The 22,019-nt window shown below is 46.8% G+C and overlaps 1 protein-coding gene across 6 annotated transcripts in view; it reads right to left on the bottom strand.

The window, feature by feature from the left end:
• Positions 1-22,019, bottom strand: part of LRCH1 (leucine rich repeats and calponin homology domain containing 1) — a 330,560-nt gene that overhangs the window by 59,133 nt on the left and 249,408 nt on the right. The gene's annotated exons all lie outside the window — the stretch shown is intronic.

The raw sequence follows: 22,019 nt of genomic DNA, 5'->3' as shown, positions 1-22,019 counted from the left end.
TCGATGCCATGACTGTGCAACTGGAGCCTTGCTCCTTTTGGGCTTCAAACATAGAAAAATGGCCAGAGCTCTCCAGTTACGCCTTGGAGATTTTGTCGTGTCCAGCTGCCAGCGTTGTCTCTGAACGTGTATTCAGTGCTGCTGGGTGTGTGCTGACAGATAAGCGCACGCGTCTGTCCAGTGACAATGTGGACAGACTGACGTTCATCAAAATGAACAAGTCATGGATCCAGAAGGAATTTACTACCCCTGTGTCATCCTGGGGAGAGTAAATGCTTGTGGATTTGGAATGTGCTTGATGCAAATCAAAACATCCTGTTTGCAACTAGGGCCCAAGTGCTGCCACTGATGGGGTGGGTGTCTGTGTGGCCCAATTTTTGGAAAAAAAGGGAGACTCCGCTTGGAGTAACCCTTGCTTGATGTGTTTTTAAAAGAAGCCAAGATGAACAGAGCTGGGATCAGGAAAGACTTTGCTACCTACCCCGGTGTCATCCTGGGGACGGATAAGAATGGCGTATTTTTGAATGTGCTTGATGCAAATCAAAACATCCTGTTTGCAACTAGGGCCCAAGTGCTGCCACTGATGGGGTGGGTGTCTGTGTGGCCCAATTTTTGGAAAAAAGGGAGACTCCGCTTGGAGTAACCCTTGCTTGATGTGTTTTTAAAAGAAGCCAAGATGAACAGAGCTGGGATCAGGAAATACTTTGCTACCTACCCCGGTGTCATCCTGGGGACGGATAAGAATGGCGTATTTTTGAATGTGCTTGATGCAAATCAAAACATCCTGTTTGCAACTAGGGCCCAAGTGCTGCCACTGATGGGGTGGGTGTCTGTGTGGCCCAATTTTTGGAAAAAAAGGGAGACTCCGCTTGGAGTAACCCTTGCTTGATGTGTTTTTAAAAGAAGCCAAGATGAACAGAGCTGGGATCAGCAAAGACTTTGCTACCTACCCCGGTGTCATCCTGGGGACGGATAAGAATGGCGTATTTTTGAATGTGCTTGATGCAAATCAAAACATCCTGTTTGCAACTAGGGCCCAAGTGCTGCCACTGATGGGGTGGGTGTCTGTGTGGCCCAATTTTTGGAAAAAAGGGAGACTCCGCTTGGAGTAACCCTTGCTTGATGTGTTTTTAAAAGAAGCCAAGATGAACAGAGCTGGGATCAGGAAATACTTTGCTACCTACCCCGGTGTCATCCTGGGGACGGATAAGAATGGCGTATTTTTGAATGTGCTTGATGCAAATCAAAACATCCTGTTTGCAACTAGGGCCCAAGTGCTGCCACTGATGGGGTGGGTGTCTGTGTGGCCCAATTTTTGGAAAAAAGGGAGACTCCGCTTGGAGTAACCCTTGCTTGATGTGTTTTTAAAAGAAGCCAAGATGAACAGAGCTGGGATCAGGAAATACTTTGCTACCTACCCCGGTGTCATCCTGGGGACGGATAAGAATGGCGTATTTTTGAATGTGCTTGATGCAATTCAAAACATCCTGTTTGCAACTAGGGCCCAAGTGCTGCCACTGATGGGGTGGGTGTCTGTGTGGCCCAATTTTTGGAAAAAAAGGGAGACTCCGCTTGGAGTAACCCTTGCTTGATGTGTTTTTAAAAGAAGCCAAGATGAACAGAGCTGGGATCAGCAAAGACTTTGCTACCTACCCCGGTGTCATCCTGGGGACGGATAAGAATGGCGTATTTTTGAATGTGCTTGATGCAAATCAAAACATCCTGTTTGCAACTAGGGCCCAAGTGCTGCCACTGATGGGGTGGGTGTCTGTGTGGCCCAATTTTTGGAAAAAAGGGAGACTCCGCTTGGAGTAACCCTTGCTTGATGTGTTTTTAAAAGAAGCCAAGATGAACAGAGCTGGGATCAGGAAATACTTTGCTACCTACCCCGGTGTCATCCTGGGGACGGATAAGAATGGCGTATTTTTGAATGTGCTTGATGCAAATCAAAACATCCTGTTTGCAACTAGGGCCCAAGTGCTGCCACTGATGGGGTGGGTGTCTGTGTGGCCCAATTTTTGGAAAAAAAGGGAGACTCCGCTTGGAGTAACCCTTGCTTGATGTGTTTTTAAAAGAAGCCAAGATGAACAGAGCTGGGATCAGCAAAGACTTTGCTACCTACCCCGGTGTCATCCTGGGGACGGATAAGAATGGCGTATTTTTGAATGTGCTTGATGCAAATCAAAACATCCTGTTTGCAACTAGGGCCCAAGTGCTGCCACTGATGGGGTGGGTGTCTGTGTGGCCCAATTTTTGGAAAAAAAGGGAGACTCCGCTTGGAGTAACCCTTGCTTGATGTGTTTTTAAAAGAAGCCAAGATGAACAGAGCTGGGATCAGCAAAGACTTTGCTACCTACCCCGGTGTCATCCTGGGGACGGATAAGAATGGCGTATTTTTGAATGTGCTTGATGCAAATCAAAACATCCTGTTTGCAACTAGGGCCCAAGTGCTGCCACTGATGGGGTGGGTGTCTGTGTGGCCCAATTTTTGGAAAAAAGGGAGACTCCGCTTGGAGTAACCCTTGCTTGATGTGTTTTTAAAAGAAGCCAAGATGAACAGAGCTGGGATCAGGAAATACTTTGCTACCTACCCCGGTGTCATCCTGGGGACGGATAAGAATGGCGTATTTTTGAATGTGCTTGATGCAAATCAAAACATCCTGTTTGCAACTAGGGCCCAAGTGCTGCCACTGATGGGGTGGGTGTCTGTGTGGCCCAATTTTTGGAAAAAAAGGGAGACTCCGCTTGGAGTAACCCTTGCTTGATGTGTTTTTAAAAGAAGCCAAGATGAACAGAGCTGGGATCAGCAAAGACTTTGCTACCTACCCCGGTGTCATCCTGGGGACGGATAAGAATGGCGTATTTTTGAATGTGCTTGATGCAAATCAAAACATCCTGTTTGCAACTAGGGCCCAAGTGCTGCCACTGATGGGGTGGGTGTCTGTGTGGCCCAATTTTTGGAAAAAAGGGAGACTCCGCTTGGAGTAACCCTTGCTTGATGTGTTTTTAAAAGAAGCCAAGATGAACAGAGCTGGGATCAGGAAATACTTTGCTACCTACCCCGGTGTCATCCTGGGGACGGATAAGAATGGCGTATTTTTGAATGTGCTTGATGCAAATCAAAACATCCTGTTTGCAACTAGGGCCCAAGTGCTGCCACTGATGGGGTGGGTGTCTGTGTGGCCCAATTTTTGGAAAAAAGGGAGACTCCGCTTGGAGTAACCCTTGCTTGATGTGTTTTTAAAAGAAGCCAAGATGAACAGAGCTGGGATCAGGAAATACTTTGCTACCTACCCCGGTGTCATCCTGGGGACGGATAAGAATGGCGTATTTTTGAATGTGCTTGATGCAAATCAAAACATCCTGTTTGCAACTAGGGCCCAAGTGCTGCCACTGATGGGGTGGGTGTCTGTGTGGCCCAATTTTTGGAAAAAAGGGAGACTCCGCTTGGAGTAACCCTTGCTTGATGTGTTTTTAAAAGAAGCCAAGATGAACAGAGCTGGGATCAGGAAATACTTTGCTACCTACCCCGGTGTCATCCTGGGGACGGATAAGAATGGCGTATTTTTGAATGTGCTTGATGCAAATCAAAACATCCTGTTTGCAACTAGGGCCCAAGTGCTGCCACTGATGGGGTGGGTGTCTGTGTGGCCCAATTTTTGGAAAAAAAGGGAGACTCCGCTTGGAGTAACCCTTGCTTGATGTGTTTTTAAAAGAAGCCAAGATGAACAGAGCTGGGATCAGCAAAGACTTTGCTACCTACCCCGGTGTCATCCTGGGGACGGATAAGAATGGCGTATTTTTGAATGTGCTTGATGCAAATCAAAACATCCTGTTTGCAACTAGGGCCCAAGTGCTGCCACTGATGGGGTGGGTGTCTGTGTGGCCCAATTTTTGGAAAAAAAGGGAGACTCCGCTTGGAGTAACCCTTGCTTGATGTGTTTTTAAAAGAAGCCAAGATGAACAGAGCTGGGATCAGCAAAGACTTTGCTACCTACCCCGGTGTCATCCTGGGGACGGATAAGAATGGCGTATTTTTGAATGTGCTTGATGCAAATCAAAACATCCTGTTTGCAACTAGGGCCCAAGTGCTGCCACTGATGGGGTGGGTGTCTGTGTGGCCCAATTTTTGGAAAAAAGGGAGACTCCGCTTGGAGTAACCCTTGCTTGATGTGTTTTTAAAAGAAGCCAAGATGAACAGAGCTGGGATCAGGAAATACTTTGCTACCTACCCCGGTGTCATCCTGGGGACGGATAAGAATGGCGTATTTTTGAATGTGCTTGATGCAAATCAAAACATCCTGTTTGCAACTAGGGCCCAAGTGCTGCCACTGATGGGGTGGGTGTCTGTGTGGCCCAATTTTTGGAAAAAAAGGGAGACTCCGCTTGGAGTAACCCTTGCTTGATGTGTTTTTAAAAGAAGCCAAGATGAACAGAGCTGGGATCAGGAAAGACTTTGCTACCTACCCCGGTGTCATCCTGGGGACGGATAAGAATGGCGTATTTTTGAATGTGCTTGATGCAAATCAAAACATCCTGTTTGCAACTAGGGCCCAAGTGCTGCCACTGATGGGGTGGGTGTCTGTGTGGCCCAATTTTTGGAAAAAAAGGGAGACTCCGCTTGGAGTAACCCTTGCTTGATGTGTTTTTAAAAGAAGCCAAGATGAACAGAGCTGGGATCAGCAAAGACTTTGCTACCTACCCCGGTGTCATCCTGGGGACGGATAAGAATGGCGTATTTTTGAATGTGCTTGATGCAAATCAAAACATCCTGTTTGCAACTAGGGCCCAAGTGCTGCCACTGATGGGGTGGGTGTCTGTGTGGCCCAATTTTTGGAAAAAAGGGAGACTCCGCTTGGAGTAACCCTTGCTTGATGTGTTTTTAAAAGAAGCCAAGATGAACAGAGCTGGGATCAGGAAATACTTTGCTACCTACCCCGGTGTCATCCTGGGGACGGATAAGAATGGCGTATTTTTGAATGTGCTTGATGCAAATCAAAACATCCTGTTTGCAACTAGGGCCCAAGTGCTGCCACTGATGGGGTGGGTGTCTGTGTGGCCCAATTTTTGGAAAAAAGGGAGACTCCGCTTGGAGTAACCCTTGCTTGATGTGTTTTTAAAAGAAGCCAAGATGAACAGAGCTGGGATCAGGAAATACTTTGCTACCTACCCCGGTGTCATCCTGGGGACGGATAAGAATGGCGTATTTTTGAATGTGCTTGATGCAAATCAAAACATCCTGTTTGCAACTAGGGCCCAAGTGCTGCCACTGATGGGGTGGGTGTCTGTGTGGCCCAATTTTTGGAAAAAAAGGGAGACTCCGCTTGGAGTAACCCTTGCTTGATGTGTTTTTAAAAGAAGCCAAGATGAACAGAGCTGGGATCAGCAAAGACTTTGCTACCTACCCCGGTGTCATCCTGGGGACGGATAAGAATGGCGTATTTTTGAATGTGCTTGATGCAAATCAAAACATCCTGTTTGCAACTAGGGCCCAAGTGCTGCCACTGATGGGGTGGGTGTCTGTGTGGCCCAATTTTTGGAAAAAAAGGGAGACTCCGCTTGGAGTAACCCTTGCTTGATGTGTTTTTAAAAGAAGCCAAGATGAACAGAGCTGGGATCAGGAAAGACTTTGCTACCTACCCCGGTGTCATCCTGGGGACGGATAAGAATGGCGTATTTTTGAATGTGCTTGATGCAAATGTAGCTGTGAAGTGTACAACTGGGGCACAACTGCTGCCACTGAAGGGGTGGGTGTGTGTGTGGCCCAATTTTTGGAAAAAATGGAGACTCCGCTTGGAGTCACCTTGCGGTGTTTTACATGATTTTAGAAGGGCGTGCCATGCCTATATCTGTGTGTCCTCCTCTTTTTCCTTGTCCAGCTGTTTTGTTTTCGCATGAGTATATGTCCTTGTCACTTTCCAATGTGTTTGAGTTGTTTGTCACCTTTAGGACACCTTTGAGGGTGTTTTCTAGGTGTTTTTCTGTGTTTGTGATTGCCTGCCATTGTTTCCTATGCAGTTCGAGTTCGGTTCGTCGAACGTTCGACGAACCGAACTCGAACGGGAGGTCCGTTCGGCGAACCAACCTCGAGCCGAACCGCGACCGGTTCGCTCATCTCTAATCACTACACGCCAAGGCGCCGTCAGGTCTATATAATGTAACACCGTCCTGCGAGCATCCAAAGAATGAAATACTTCCTCCCCTGGAGTCTGAGGATGCTGACAGAGGGAAGAAAGAACGATGGATTGGGATTGATGGAAATCCGAGACAACCTTGGGAAGGAATGAAGGGTCCAGCTGAAAGACAATGCTGTCATCTCTGATGGTCAAGTATGGTTCCCAGATGGATAAGGCTTGAAGCTCCCCGACTCTCCGAGCAGAAGTAATTGCAACAAGAAATGCAGCCTTTTGAGAGAGAGACTGTATACTACAGGATGACAGAAGTTCATAAGGAGACTGAGAAAGCCCAGTCAGGACCACATTGAGGTCCAAGGATGGTGTGAGGACTCTCTGATGTGGACAAATTCTACTAGCGGACACCATAAAACGGCGGATTCAGCGATGACTTGCCAGATCCGCATCAAAGACGGAACTGAGAGCCGAAACCTGCACTTTCAATGTGCTGGGCTTAAGGCCCAAGTCCAATCCACTATGGAGGAAGTCTAGTATTTGGGATATCTCAGGCTGGAGTGGGTCAGGTGGACGAGAACCGCACCAGGAGTAGAATATCATCCAGACTTTATTGTAGATGTCAGTAGTAATTGGTTTACGGTTTTTCTGCAAAGTAGCCACAACTCTTTTGGAAAGGCCATGGGCCCTTGGAGCCTGGGCCTCAGAAGCCAGGCAGCTAACTTAAGCCTTTGAGTATCTGGGTGGAATAGTGGACCCTGGGATAATAAGCTGTAGTCTAGACTCAGGAGGATCGGGCCGTCGGCTTTGAGTGCTATGATCAAGTTTTACCAACTCCTCTTTGGCCACAGAGGAGCTACCAGGATAGTTGGGCCTCCACCCTCTATTATTTTCCTCAGGATTTTTGCCAGAAGAGGGATAGGCGGGAAGGCGTAGGCCAGACGAAAGGACCAGTCGCGGCAGAAGGCGTCTACCCCTACCGCGTCGTCCCATGGGTTCAGGGAGAAAAATGTTGCGACCTTTCGATTCTCATTTGACGCAAATAGGTCAATCTCCGGAGTACTCCACCTCGCTACCAGTGAGCAGAACACTGCTTGTTCCAGGCTCCACTCTCCTGGGTGAATATCTTGGCAACTTAGGAAGTCCAATTGAAGATTCAAAGACCCTTTTAGGTGGACTGCGGAGAGGGACAGCAGGAATTGCTCTGCCAGAGGAAAATCCAAGAGGACACAGACTTCAGGGTACCGGATCTTGTACTGCCCTGATGGCGGAGATGTGCCACCATGCTGACATTGTCGGAATAGACTAAAACGTGGGATCCCGACGAGATCTTGAGCTGCCAGGAGGGTTTCCTTGACCGCCCTTCAGTTCCTGGTAGTTGGAAGACTGGGAGCTGACTTAACGACTCCAGATACCTTGAAGTGGGGTGTTGGAAACCATAACCCCCCACCCCCTCTGGCTGGCATTTGTCGTCAGGGTAACAAGAGGCGTCTGGGTCCATGCAATCCCTACGAGCAGGTTGCTGTAATTCAACCACCAGAGGAGAGATGAGGTGACACTCCCTGAGAAGCGAAATCTATTGGTCAGAAAAACAGGGAGTCTGTCCCAATGTGACAGGATCTGATCCTGAAGACCACGAGAGTGAGCTTGGGCCCACATGGGCCAAGCCCAAGGATTGAAGGACGCTTAAGGACCTTTCGACATGGCTTCTGATGGTCTGAGTGTAGGGAGCAATGAGAAGGAAGTCGTCCAAATATGGCACCAGACAGATGCCTTGAACCCTCAGGAAGACGACTACCTCTGCCATAATCTTTGAGAAAACCCGAAGGTAAGTACATTGAGGTGAAAGCGAAGGACTTCCCCTTTGTACCGAATTGCAAATTTGAGGTACTTCATGTGCCGAGGATGAATGGGCACATGGAAGAAGGTGTCTTTCAAGTCGACCGTAGCCAACTGGTGGTGCAGCCCTATCAATGGAATTGTGGATTTTATTGACTCCATCTTGATGATAATACGGGCGTCTCCAGACGGCTTTCTGACCAGGAAGAGGCGGGAGTAGTGGCCTACCCCTTCTTCCTGACTTGGAACCTGGGAAATAACATTTGAATGTAGTAGCTCCTGTATCTTTGAGTAAAGGAGATCTTGGGCACCCTGTGAGGACAGGGCAGTAACTCAGAGGCCTGGTAGAGGGGGAAACTTGAATTCTATTAGGAGACCCAATGATATGACTTTTTGCATCCACTGGCAGCTGGTGATGGACCGCCATTGGGGAAGAAAGTCCGAGAGTCGCCCTCCCCACCAGAACTGAGTTACTGTTTGTCATGGTGCTGATGTTGCTGCTAGAAAGCAGGATATTCTTCCCTCTACCATTTGGGTAGCTCCACCGAACTGACTTCCCTTTCCCCTTGGGCTGGGAGGTCTGAGGCACCGAGGGACGAAAGGGCTGTTTCCTGGGGGGGGGGAGCCTTTCGATCATTTGCTTTATCCAAAATGTCATCCAGCACTGGGCCAAAACCAAGTCCCCTTTAAAGAGAATAGAGCAGAGCCTCATTTTGGAAGTGGAGCTTTCAGCCACAACGCCTGTCTGGCGGAGTTGGACAACACCGAAGTCCTGGCCGCCAGACTGACTGACTCTATAGACGGGGCCGCCAAAAAACTGGTTGCCTTTCTGAGCAAGGGAAGAAAATTTAGCAGGACATCCCTAGGGGTACCCTGAGAAACATGTGCTACCAACTGGTCAAGCCATTTGAGTAGCGACCTGGAGACACAAGTGAGGGCAATATTTGCTTGAATGGTGGAAGTGGATGCCTTCCAAGATCTTTTCATAAGGCTTTCGATTTTGCAGTCCATTTGGTCTCTAAGTTGGGAAGTATCCTCAAAGGGGAGCACCGTCTTCTTAGCCACACGCTCTACCTGCACATCCACCCTTGGGACATCCCAGTGCATCTCATTGTTTTCTAGGGAAAACCTGTGTCTGAGGTCGCTCCGGAATAGTTTTTCAGGAAATTCCCATTCCTGAGAAATAAGACTCAAGATATTGGCATGGACCGGAAACCCGACTTGTTTTGTCGATTTCAGGCCAGCAAACATTTTATCCTGGACTGACGGAAGGACTTGCTCCTCTTCCAAGCCCATAGTATTCCGAACTGCCCCAATGAGATCTCCCAAATCATGAGAGGAGTATAGGAATGTTCGCTGATCAGTCCTCCCGGAGGACAAGGCCTCATCAGGTTCTTCAGAAGCTGAATCGAGAGCCTCCTCATGATCTGATGGGGCTGTTTGGAGCTTCCTCTTCTTAGGGGAGGAAGGACCAGCAGTAGGGAGTGAAGCTAGTGAGGCTTGTATCTCCTGCTTCACCATGGACCTCAACTCATTCACCAGAGAAGGCTGTTCAACCCTAACAATCTGGTTAGTGCACTGCTGGCAGAGCTTTTTATCCCAAATCATAGGGAAGTTTTTTGCACAAACTGGGCATTTTTTATTATTTTCAGACTTCCTAGGGGCAGGCTTGTCTTCCTAGAAAAAAATACAGTATAAGAGAGCCATCAGTAACAGCTTGCATATCAGGCATAAGGGACCCAACCCTCCAAACTTATTGCGGCAGGGAGAACACTGGGCTCTGCAGACGTAAGGGAAGACATGTCAGCAAGTCACCTTACCGTGGTTCAAATGCCTTCAGGGCAGCCTTTTATGAAAAAAAAAGGCCTGCCCCCAGTGTTAGGGAATTGTTCTCTGCCTCCCTCACCAGGCCCAGGACAGGACGCCGCAAGAGCTGGCGTCTCCAGCACGTCGTCCTCGACGGACGTCGGATGCCTCTCTTGTACTTCCTTTCCCTATAAGGACGTGGAAAGGCAACCTCCTATGCTGTCGTGGAAGGTAACTAGAGAAATCTGTTCTGCCTCCAATTTGCCTGCGGCTTACCAGGACTTTGCAGATGTTGTCTCTGACCAGATTGTTCAGTACACATGGGTTGCCATTGCTCTTGTTAGTGCAAGCCCTGTTTACACAGGTTAATGCAAAGCCGAGAACGATTATCTTTTTACTGGACAAAAGATTTCACCCCACGAACAAGCATTTTACTCATCCATTGGATGATCAGCAGCCTGTTGACATTGAAAGACTATTGTGAGCATAATCTTTCAGTGTAAACAAATCTATAGATGCTCACTATCTTCATAAAAAATCTGTTCTGAAGAGACTGATAAAACCATCTTTATGCAAAGTAACATAAATATCTCTTTTAATGTCATTAACTACCATTTCTCAGATAAACCATCTCTTCTGCCTGTGTAAGTACGGATCCAGAAAAGGTTTCGCTATTTTGGATTGGCCACAACCTGTTGGACTCAAAGCCCTCCAAAGATTCCTTGGTTTTGCGAATTATTACAGCCAGTTCATTAAAAAAAAATGCAGACGTGATTGCTCCTCTGGGATGCCTAAGTCAGAAGGATGGTAATTCTTGGAAGTAGCTGTATTCATCAGATTAAGGCCGGTTTCACACATCCGGCTTTTCGCCGGTTTGCCGGTTCCGGCGCACGCCAGTACAGTGTATACAGTACAGTGGCAGTGCGACAAGCTGTGGTCACATGTTGTCATGTGACCGGAGCTTCTGACCCGGAAGTTACAGCGCTGCCACTGTACTGTATACACTGTACTTGCGTGCGCCGGAACCGGCAAACCGTCGAAAAGCCGGATATGTGAAACTGGCCTAATGCCGGCGTCACACGGGACGATCTATCATGCGATTGCACGAGCGATCGCACCCGCCCCCGTCGTTTGTGCGTCATGGGCAATTAGTTGCCCGTGGCGCACAAAGTTGTTAAACCCCCGTCACACGCACTTGCCTGCTGAGCGATGTCGCTGTGGGCGGCGAACATCCACTTCCTGCAGGGAAGGACGTTCGGCGTCACAGCGACATCACACAGCGGATAGCCAATAGAAGCGGAGGGGCGGAGATGAGCAGGACGTAAACATCCCGCCCACCTCCTTCCTTCCGCATTGCCGGCGGGATGCAGGTAAGCTGTGTTAATCGTTCCCGGGGTGTCACACGGAGCGATGTGTGCTGCCCCGGGTACGATGAGCAACCGGAGCAGAGAAGAAAAAATGACTTTTTGAAAATGAGCGACGTGTCAACGAGCAACGAACGATAAGGTGCGTATTTTTGCTCGTTCACTGTCGCTCATAGCTGTCACACGCTACGATATATCAAACGATGCCGGATGTGCGTCACTTATGACGTGACCCCGCCGACATATCGCACGATATATCGTCTCGTGTGACGCCCGCATTAGTCCTCCAAGAACATAAATAATGTTTTTTCAATTGCCCTACACCATCCTGATACAATCTATCCTTGAAATGGATGCATCTGCTATTGAGGTAGGAGCAATTCACTCGTAAAATTCCTCTGGATTATGTAATTATACCAGTGGATTTTTCTCTAAGAAATTATTTTCTTATTGCATTGGTGACCATGAACTCTTAGCCATAAAATTAGCTCTTGAGGAATTGCTAAGTTATTGAAGGCGTTAAGTTCCTAGTGATCATAGATACGGACTAGAAAAAAATCTGTATTATATCTTAAGTCAGCCCATAGGTTGAATCCCTACCAAATACAATATTCCTCTTCTTTTCATGGTTTCATTTCATCCTTTCCTACTGCACAACAGAGAAAAACCACAGGGCTGTCACCCAGTCCAGCTCCTGATCTGAAGATGCACCCTCTTATGTAATTGAACCTTAATATATGCTTGCTACCATCTCTTCTTCTAACCCTCCACCTAAAGGACATTCTCTAGTCTCAAAAGGCCTCTGCCAGAAAGTCTTACCTTGGACCTTCTCAATTTTCCAGTCATCTCATTTCTACTGGTATCACAATTGGAGTCAGGACATCAAAGAATTCGTTAGCATCTTGCCCTGTGTTCACCTCACATAAAGAGCCTCTTGTTCCCCATCAATCTCTTCCTATACTACAAGGGCTGAAATATCTAAGGACTTTGCTACAGATGTTCCTGAAGCACAAGGGTTCACTACTATCTGGATCACGGTAGATCATATCTCCAAGCTGTCTTGTTTTATTCCAATATTAAGAATGCCATCTGCTCTAGAGATGGCCTAACTCGCTTACTCTCTGACTATAGTGTGCAATTTGTTTCTAGGTTCTGGAGGGCACTTTATTAGAACTCAAAGATATCCTCAGACTTTTTTCAGCATATAATCCCCAAAATAATGGGCAAACTGAAAAAATCAAATCATGCAGCAAAATTTACAAATTTTCTCCAAGCCCCATCGATATATTTGGTAAGATCTGCTTATTTGGGTTAAATTCAGTTTCATTTCAGAGTCTTCTGGGGAAACCTCCATTTGTTACAGTATATGATTGAGAACTTTGTCTTCTTCTGCCAGTTGCTCCTAATAGCCTACATCCTGCAGTGATCAGTGTATCTCAGAGCATCCGTAATATATGACTAAGGTGCAATTCAATTTGGCTGCAGATGCGGCTAAAACAAAAAAAAAAAGTGGGCTTCTAGACATTGTTAACTTGCTCTTAATATCTCTACTGGAGAGATGGTTTGGCTTTCCATCAAAAAATCCACACATGTTATGACCCAGAAGGTGTAGGAAGGAGAGGGAGAGGGAGTGATCCAGCACAATTCCTCCTTGGTTTAAAACATTAGGATCTTTATTGAAACTTCTTTAAAAACATGGTGAAGACCAAAAATAAACTTAGCATGGTAAGGCGTAATTCATGAGGGCTTTACGCGTTTCGGACTGAAAATAAAACCAACTAGTCCTTAGTCATACATCTCTGTTACCGGTCAGGATAGACCGTGGGATCCTGGCACCCGCTAGGCTGAGCAGTCCGGGCAGCAGGTGAGCTGAAGACTTTTTTCGTTCATTCATGATTATATGACCCAGAAGGGGCCATTACAAAAGTTTGTGCATTCATAGGAGAATAATTTATGATTTGATGTATTGCCTGGTGTCATTGTCAAATTAAATGTACCGTAAGTTGTTGCGCTGTAATACCACTGGACACCAGCAGGTGGTGGTATAGACTGTATTGGACGATGTCTGATCAATATCCTCTATAGCCTGGTCACTATGGTAACCAGGGAGAGATGACAGTTGGCAGGTGAGACAAGCTGAGCTGGAGGTGATGAGCAAGGATACAAGTGCGGTTAATGTCCTGTACCTGCCAGACAGTCTTATCAGAGCCCATCACAGCAAGGTGAAAACACAGTTATAGATTTGCCATTACAAAGCACCAGCCCAGCTGCCAACGAAAGCCAGTATGGAAATCCAATGTCACAGCTAAATGATTAAGAAGTAGTAAATCATCATTGTGTTATCCAGTAAACCATTTGAACTGTTCATACCAATGTGCGGTCTGCCTTATTGCTACCTACCTCATACAGATGTACCCTGGGAACGGATTTGGAGCAACAAGACCCAGGTAGGAGCACCGTGACACCCCAAACTGCATAACACGGCAGAAAAGCCACACCACCGCTTGGCACCTACGTCTGGGCCTAATAGTGCCTCCTGCACCTACTACCTGGGTGTGACGTATGTTACATCTAAAATTTTGGCATCACTAACAGTATATTTACTTTTGTGCCTTATGTTCATCTTGGAAAATAGCGACTGCAAATGGTTTAGTGAGAATGAATGGGGAAACCAAAGGGGTAGAGACTGTCTGTATCTTAAGTGCCCTCTGGTATACACCTTTTCAAAGCAAGTTGCCTCCGCAACTCTTAAAGAGCCACGTTCCCATTTCTTGGCTGTTGCCCATAGCAACGCCTCCAAAAATTTCAAGTTTGCTCAAAGGTGTGAGAAGATGAACCAAACCCTTAACAGCATGCTCAAGGCAGTTCCTCCACACAAACAAAGTGACTGGCCCAGACTTCACCTAGAGCTAGTGTAGCTCTGCAATAATACCACGCATTGCTCCACTGGATATACACCTTACTATTTGATGTTTGGAAGGCATGGACACTTGCCTGCTGACATTGCTCTGGTTATCTCTGGACCAGACTCAGAGCCTCTCCTTTCTCAATCTGCTTGGGTAAAACAGCACCAGAGGCGCTTGGAAGCTGCCAGAGAAATTGTGGACTCTAGACAAAAAAAAGGCTCAACAAAGAAAAAAGCAATACTTTGACCTTCATGCCAGTGCCAAGCCTTTACAGTCAGGAGACCAAGTGTGGCTAAAGAACAATCAGCCTACCAGTAAGCTAGACAGCAGATGGGAGCATAAGCTATATGTAGTTAGGGACAGTCTCTCTCCTGAAGTTTACCCGATTTATCGATTTATCGATAGGACCGAGGTACCCAAAAAGTCCACCGTAACCGGCTGAAAAGGTAGGTGCCTGCAATAACAAACTGCATCAACTCATCAACTGTCCAGAGAAAGTGAGCCAACTGAGCCATCATCTTCTTCAAGGGGGTCTCCCTTTGAGATGTCTTCTCTACCTGAACTGCTTCAATTGTCATTGTTACTGCAGATCCTGGTGAAGCTACCTATACCAACAATCATTGTTCTGGTGGTGTCTCGGCAGCAACCTCTTATCCCTTTGCCACCTTCAGTTGAGGAAATTGTCTCTCCAGAAGACAGTTGCTTCACTTAGAGACTCTGAACCTGCAAGAAGTCCAGTTCGCGTGGAGGACTCTCAGGACACACTGCGAAGGTCACATAGGGAGAACAAGGGACGACTTCCCTCTTATCTGCACTGTTATGAGTTGTCCCAAGAGCAGAAGGGAGGCCCTCTTCTTCCAAAATCTAGAGTCGCATCTTTAACAAAAAGTACCTCAACCTACAGTTATGTGACGTTTGAAACCTGTGCCTGGAGAAAGGACTCAGACTGATAATTGAGCTCCCTGTGATCCTATTTTTCCACTGGAAAGCACCCTGTTTGTGGTCTTTCTGGTTTTACACGTTAACCCCAGTTGTTCAGTTCAAGTACTTGTGCCCATTGTGTGGACTCTTATGCTGTTTGGGAGCCACAATGTGATGGTTGCCCATAACCTATTGCACTTTACTAAAAACTTATTGCTCTTACAATATGGACTCTTTGCTAACTATGAGTTTTGTAGAATAGATAAGCTTTGCAGGTCCTAAAGAAGAGATAATGGTTCCAGTCCTGGACGTCTCAAGGATTCCAAATAGCTACTGCCACAGAAATGTCCTGCCTCTGAGGATCGACGTGTAATGCTTTCATTTTACTGTGTAGCTAGAATCCTAGAAAATGTACTTACCTACGTGTGAGGTCATAAGCAGGCACAAATATACAGTAGTAGGTATCAAGGTGATGAAGCGTTCAGAATAATTATAGGCCTTGATGCACTTGAGGGGATAACTGTATCATGACTCCCTTCTGAAGGTAGATTGGTTCAATAGATTAAGTGGTTGGGATAACCATACACAAAGGCTCCTTGTCTTCTTAGGAGCTCAAAGACAGGAGTCCACTAGACTATTCTTTGCCATGAAACACAAGTATTAGTAAGATGTAAAATAGACTTTAGTCCGAGCCTAGTCAGGGAACTGGGTATTAGACTGTGGCACTTAGCATACATGGGGGCTACATGCAGCATGAAGCGTAGCCTTGTGAACTCAAATGAAGTTCTGGAACACCAGTAATAGGAAAATCCTAAAAGTGCACTACGATAGGACAAAGGAGTTCTTTTCAGCTGTATCATCACACACCTGGGTGGTTACAGGAGAACGCCCTATTGTCTATTTAGCTGAGTCCTCTTGGGCAAGCCGAGGGCAGCTTGGTTCTTCTTCAAGGGGGGATGTAATGACCCATTACAAAAGTTTGTGAATTCATAGGAGAATAATTTACAGTATGATTTGATGTATTGCCTAGTATCATTGTCAAAGTAAATGTAAGTTGTTGCTCTGTAATACCACTGGAGACCAGCAGCTGGTGGTATAAGTGTTGGCAAGGGACTGTATTGGACGATGTCTGATCAATATCCTCTATAGCCTGGTCACTATGGTAACCAGGGAGAGATGACAGTTGGCAGTTAAGATAAGCCGAGCCGGAGGTGATGAGAAGGTGACAAGGGCGGCTAATGTCCTGTACCTCTCCAGACAGTCTTATCCAGAGCCCATTGCAGCAAGGCCAAACCGCAGTTATAGATTTGCCATTAAAGAGCACCAATCCAGCTGCCAACTATCCAAAGTCTGTATGGAACTCCAGTGTCACAGCTAAATGATTAAGAAGTCGTAAACCATCATTGTGTAATTTAGTAAAGAATTTGAACATTTCATACCAAGGTGCGGTCTGCCTTTTTCTTACCTACCTCATATAGATGTACCCTGGGAACGAGTTTGGAGCACCAGGAACCAGGTAGGAGCACCATGACATCCCAAACTGCACCACACCGCAGAAAAGCCACAGCTCCGCTCGGCACCACGTCTGGGCCTAATAGTGCCTCCTGCACCTACTGCCCGGGTGTGACGTATGTTACACAAAGACTCATTGTAACAAATTGGCTGATAAATTAATCTACCCATTCTAAAGGTACTTTCACACCTCCGGTTTTTCTTCTGCGGCACAATCCGGCACTTTGCAGAAAAATCGCAACCGTTTTTTTTTGCTGCCGGTTGCGATTTTCCTGCATAGACTTTAATTAGTGCCGCATTGCCTTGCGTTCCATCCGGTTTTTGCCGCATGCGGCAGATTTAGCCGATGCGGCGGCCGGATGAAACGTTGCCTGGCACGTTTTTTCGTGCGGCAAAAAAAAACCGCATCGCGCCGCATTCGGCCGATGCAGCGCATCTCTCAATGCATGCCTATGGCGGCCGGATGCGGCGCGATGCGGCAAATACCGCATCCGGCCGCCGCATGCGGTTTTTGCCACTGCGCATGCTCAGTAGCATGCCGCAAGCGGCAAAAACCGGGCGGGCCGCATGGGAAAAACTTATGCAAAGGATGCGGTGTTTTCACCGCATCCGTTGCATAGCTTGCACAGCCGGATTGAGCCGCAGGGCTCAAGCCGGATGTGTGAAAGTAGCCTTAATTGTTCAGCAAATTAATCTGGTCATTGTTTGTCTAAAACTACATCCTATGTTAATAATTACTAACGTCTCATATATCCCTACTACGTCCTCTGGTTTTCAAGAAATTCTCACCTACAGTTAAGAAACTTTTTGCTTCTGCCTCTGCTCCACATAAAGGTTTTGAGATTAAACAAGTTCTGGATTTTAAGAAAGTTTACTAAAATGTTTTCTACATAACAGACTGGAAGGCATACAGTCACGATGAGAGCTTCTGGGAGCCCAAGAAAGACATTAATCCTCCAATCTTGCGTAAAATATTTCAGTTCAAGTATACTTTCTTCTGCTACTGACTCTGGACTGACGCTCTAAAAAGGGGAAGGGGTACTATTACTCACCTGTCTCATCCACTTCTTTTGCCTATAACCACTTTTTTTTATGCTCCAGGAAATCTGTCACCAGGTTTTTGCTACCCCATTTGAGAGTAACATAATGTAGGAAAAGAGAACCTGATTCCAGCAATGTGTCACTTACTGAGCTGTTTTCTGTCATTTTGATAAAATCAATGTTTTCTCTGCTGCAGATCTAGCAGTTATTTGATTGTGGAGCTCTATTACCCCGCCCCACCACTAACTGGCAGCTTCCTGCCCATGTATAGTGTACATAGAAAGCTGCCAATCATTAGTGGGGGCAGGGTTATAATGAGCTCATGAATATACTTGACTTCCTGTCAGCATGCCAAGTAGTCCTCTAATGATAATCTACTGCTGATTAACATTGATTTTATAAAAAAAAAAATATAAAAACACACTGAGCAGCCCAATAAGGGACACTTCTATGGAATCAGGCTCTCTATGTCTACATCACACTGCTCTCTGATTAAGTGGCAAAACCTGGTGACAGATTCCCTTTAAGACCCGCTTGGGAAGCCTTTTGAGATCACACCCCTGTGTTTGGAGAACAGAGACTGTAAAGGTGGTGTCACACATAGCGACGCAGCAGCAATCACGACCAGCGATCTGACCTTATCAGGATCCATGCTGCGTCGTTACATGGTCGCTGGTGAGCTGTCAAACAGGCAGATCTCACCAGCGACCAGCCCCCAGCCAGCAGCGATGCGTGGAAGCGTAACCAAGGTAAATATCGGGTAACCAAGGAAAGCAATTCTCTTGGTTACCCGATATTTACCTTAGTTACTAGCGTCCGCCGCTCTCACGCTGCCAGTGCCGGCTCCCTGTTCCCTGCACTCCTAGCCAGAGTACACATCGGGTTAATTACCCGATGTGTACTCCAGCTATGTATGCAGGGAGCCGGCACTGGCAGCATGAGAGCGGCGGACGCTAGTAACTAAGGTAAATATCGGGTAACCAAGGAAAGGGCTTCTTGGTTACCCGATATTTACAGCTTACCGCAGGCTGCCAGACGCCGGCTCCCTGCTCGCTTCAGTTCGTCGCTCTCTCGCTGTCACACAGTGATATGTGCTTCACAGCGGGAGAGCAACGTCCAAAAAATGAAGCAGGACATTCAGCAACGACCGGCGACCTCACAGCAGGGGCCAGGTCGTTGCTGGATGTCACACACAGCGATAGCGACGGGACGTCGCTGCTACGTCACAGAAAATGGTGACTTAGCAGCGACGTTGTTGTCGTTGTCGCTATGTGTGACACCACCTTAAGTTGTTCTGTTACTACTTGTCTGAAGATTACCACTATCCAGTGTCTTCTGTTATCACCTCTTCAGACTTTTTAAGATTTCTGCAATTAGCACCTACTGCTGTTCAAGATTTGCTGTTTAACCAATCCTTTGTAGTGAACATTAGAACTGATATTTAAAGTCAGCTCACTATGCTACATTCATCTTTGCGAACTCCTGTGATTTCTACATACCCTCGGACCTAAGGGTTAACACTTTCCTTGCTACCTGCTGGATAACACATCATTTGCTGCAGCATCACAAACCTTTATTAGAGACTGTTCACAATGATCTGCTGTGGTTTCTACCTACACACATGTGCTGCTTCAGACATGCAGTTTTCTTCCTCATCTGCTCTTCCGGTTCTGTGGCTTCAGATGTGTCCTGCCTCGCTTGTTTGTCAGCTGTCCAGCATAGCCTGCTTTCTGAGTTCTTCCTAATACCTAAGCCTTGGTGCACGCCGTCACAAAGCCTTGAGTCTGTGTGTCCACTTTGACCTGCGGCTTCATGAATATGATTAAACAGGTCAGCCTAACAACAATGTTCTTGTTTTATATAGTAAAATTAAGTAATTGCCAATACTATTAAAGCTCTTTATTGTTCCAAAATTGCATATAAAACACTTTTTAACCTTTGCATTGGTTCTGAAATGTTAAGCTTTTGTTGGTTTGCTCTATATACAGTATGACTACTATAAGGACTATTACTCGTACTGTCAGCCTGGAGCCAATAACACTATGAGTTTCCATTTTGGAGGAACCCCACACATGTAACATTAAATTCTTTTATACGGTAAATGTATCTATACAGTATACACCACATGAAGGAACGCAGTATCTTGGAGACCAATGACAGTATGTGGTGCTACGAAGACACTCCCCATTTTTCACATAAACCTTTGCTTCCATATGTGGCAGCAGGTATGTGTCGCCCACCTGCAGCAATCGCCCCAGGGACTCCACTCCACCCTCAGGGACGCCAGGGGTCTCCACTCGTTGGTATCTCTGGCCACAGGTATGTCAGGTTTATTTACATGGGAGTCGTGACGCCACTCATGGTTTGCGGTCAGGGTTATGGGTGACCGCCACTGCAGGTTTAACGAGCGTCTGGGGCTGATGGGATGGCCTCCCGTGAGTGAGGCTGGCCCCAGGGGCTCGGGTGCGTGGATCAACAGGTCCCAGAATAACTCAGTCTCAGTCCAAAATGTCTTTCAACTGTGTTTTACTCACTATCAGATGTTCTGTGAGGTACCCGGGCGATGCTGAGATTAACCAGGAGGAACCAGGTATCCTTTAAGCCGGTCTAAGGGTAACTATTAACTCGCGTTTCTAGCACTTCTTGTTCGGATAACCCCTAACTTGAAGTACCGTGGGATTCATCCAGGGAAGTCGCTACTGCCTTTTCTCCCCTTTTTGGACCATTTGCCGGCAGCGTGGACCAAAGAAGATGGCTCCAGGCTCGATCCTCCTTATGGGCCCCCTCGTTGCTGCTGAGGCTTGGACTCTAGTTGGTTGGTGTGGGACTTGTGGTCCCCCTCTCCAGCAGGTTTAGCAGATCAATAAATGGACGTTTACTCTAGGGACCTGTTCCCCGTGCGTGCCTAGTCACCAGGAGTCTCCGTACTCGACCAGCTGACTTCCTTAGCGTCTTTCTGACCGACTTGCTGGTAACCGTTCTCCCCCCGCTAACGGCTACTACACGTGCAGGGTCTGACTAGCGTGTCAGCGCGCGTCTCTCCTTCAGCAACCCTCTTTTCGCGCCTCCTGCTAGCGGACTGACTAGCTCCTCCTACTTTCCTTACAGCCACTGCCACCTTAGCTTCCAGCCCCTCCCCTACACCCCTAGATGAGATGTGGAGGAAAGCCCCCTTTTGGGTCTGCCCAGGGGTCCACTCTAAGGTGTGGGAGACCTGGTTGCTATGTGTCTGTGCATACACACCCTATCCCGACATTTGGAATTACCTGAAAGCACTGTCCCAGCATGGGTGCAGTACTCAGTGGTGCCTGACCAGGTCAGGTGCGCCACAGGTACTGTTACGCTTACTTCATGTGCTCTACAGCAATGACTTCTGTATGCTCCTACCCCCTGTCCTAATCTGTTCCAGAATATATGCTAGAGGTCCGAAATTGCGAACTAAAAGCACCGGCCTAGGCAGAGACAAACAAAATGAATCACAATCCTCTAGAGAAAGGAAGCTTTTTAAGTTCTGGGAGAGGCTGCATTTCTGCCATGTTTAAGCCATCCTTATATCAGCTCGAGCGTTATTGATCTGAATGCCCCCAATGAAGTACTACTTTTTCCAGCAGCACCTCTGAAGGAGAATAACGGTCTATACTTTCCCCAGCAATATCAGCTGTCTTGATGTGGCCCCAGTGACTGCATTATGAAAGGTGTTGCCTCTGATGAACCTTCAGAATTACATGGCATCATCATAATCACATAAATAAAATACTTCAAAATCACTACTTATCAGCAACAAAATGCTCTTAGAAAACTCATATCACTATTATATGCATTCATTAATCCCACCACACAACTGTATTCTCCAATGATAGCTAACTGATTGTCAGTGCGCTAATATACTCACCTACTGCAGTCTTCTCCGGTGTCTAGCGCCGTTCTGCTACTCCTCTGAGTGACATCACCAATCTTCTGATTATCTGGCTCACTCTATACTCAGTGTGAGCCAGAAGTGTCTTTTACAATGTAAGCCTATGGAGACTCATCCTTATGCTCCATAAGATAATATTGTAAAAGCCACTTCCAGAACAATCAGAGCACAGTGTGACCCAGAGAGTCTGAAGAGTGGTGACATCATGGAGAAAAGCACTAGAACAGCGCTGGAGACCGGAGAAGACGGCAGTAAGTGAGTATATTATCACAGTGACAGTACACTACATATACACAGATTTAGACACAAAATAAAGTTCTCGGGAGTGCCCCCCCCAACAATAAAAAGCTCCTGCTCCCTTCCCAGCTCCAGTGATCACATGATACCTAGAATAGGAGGTGGAAGTGTTGTTTTTGCTTCCTATGCTGTTCTCGTTGAGCACAGTGTAAAAAGCTATCAGGAAGGCAGAGACGTTTATAAACCATCTCTGCCTTCTCTATGGGGAGTATAGCTGTTGTAACATCTGGTTCTCCAAGCCTGTAGCTGACTGACCTCGTTGCAGTTGCTGACACTGTAATGATAATCT

Source organism: Anomaloglossus baeobatrachus, chromosome 2 (genome assembly GCF_048569485.1).
Source record: "Anomaloglossus baeobatrachus isolate aAnoBae1 chromosome 2, aAnoBae1.hap1, whole genome shotgun sequence".
NCBI classification, from domain to species: Eukaryota; Metazoa; Chordata; class Amphibia; order Anura; family Aromobatidae; genus Anomaloglossus; species Anomaloglossus baeobatrachus.
Note: the sequence above shows the minus strand (reverse complement) of the source record. Positions and strands in the feature narration are given on the sequence as shown.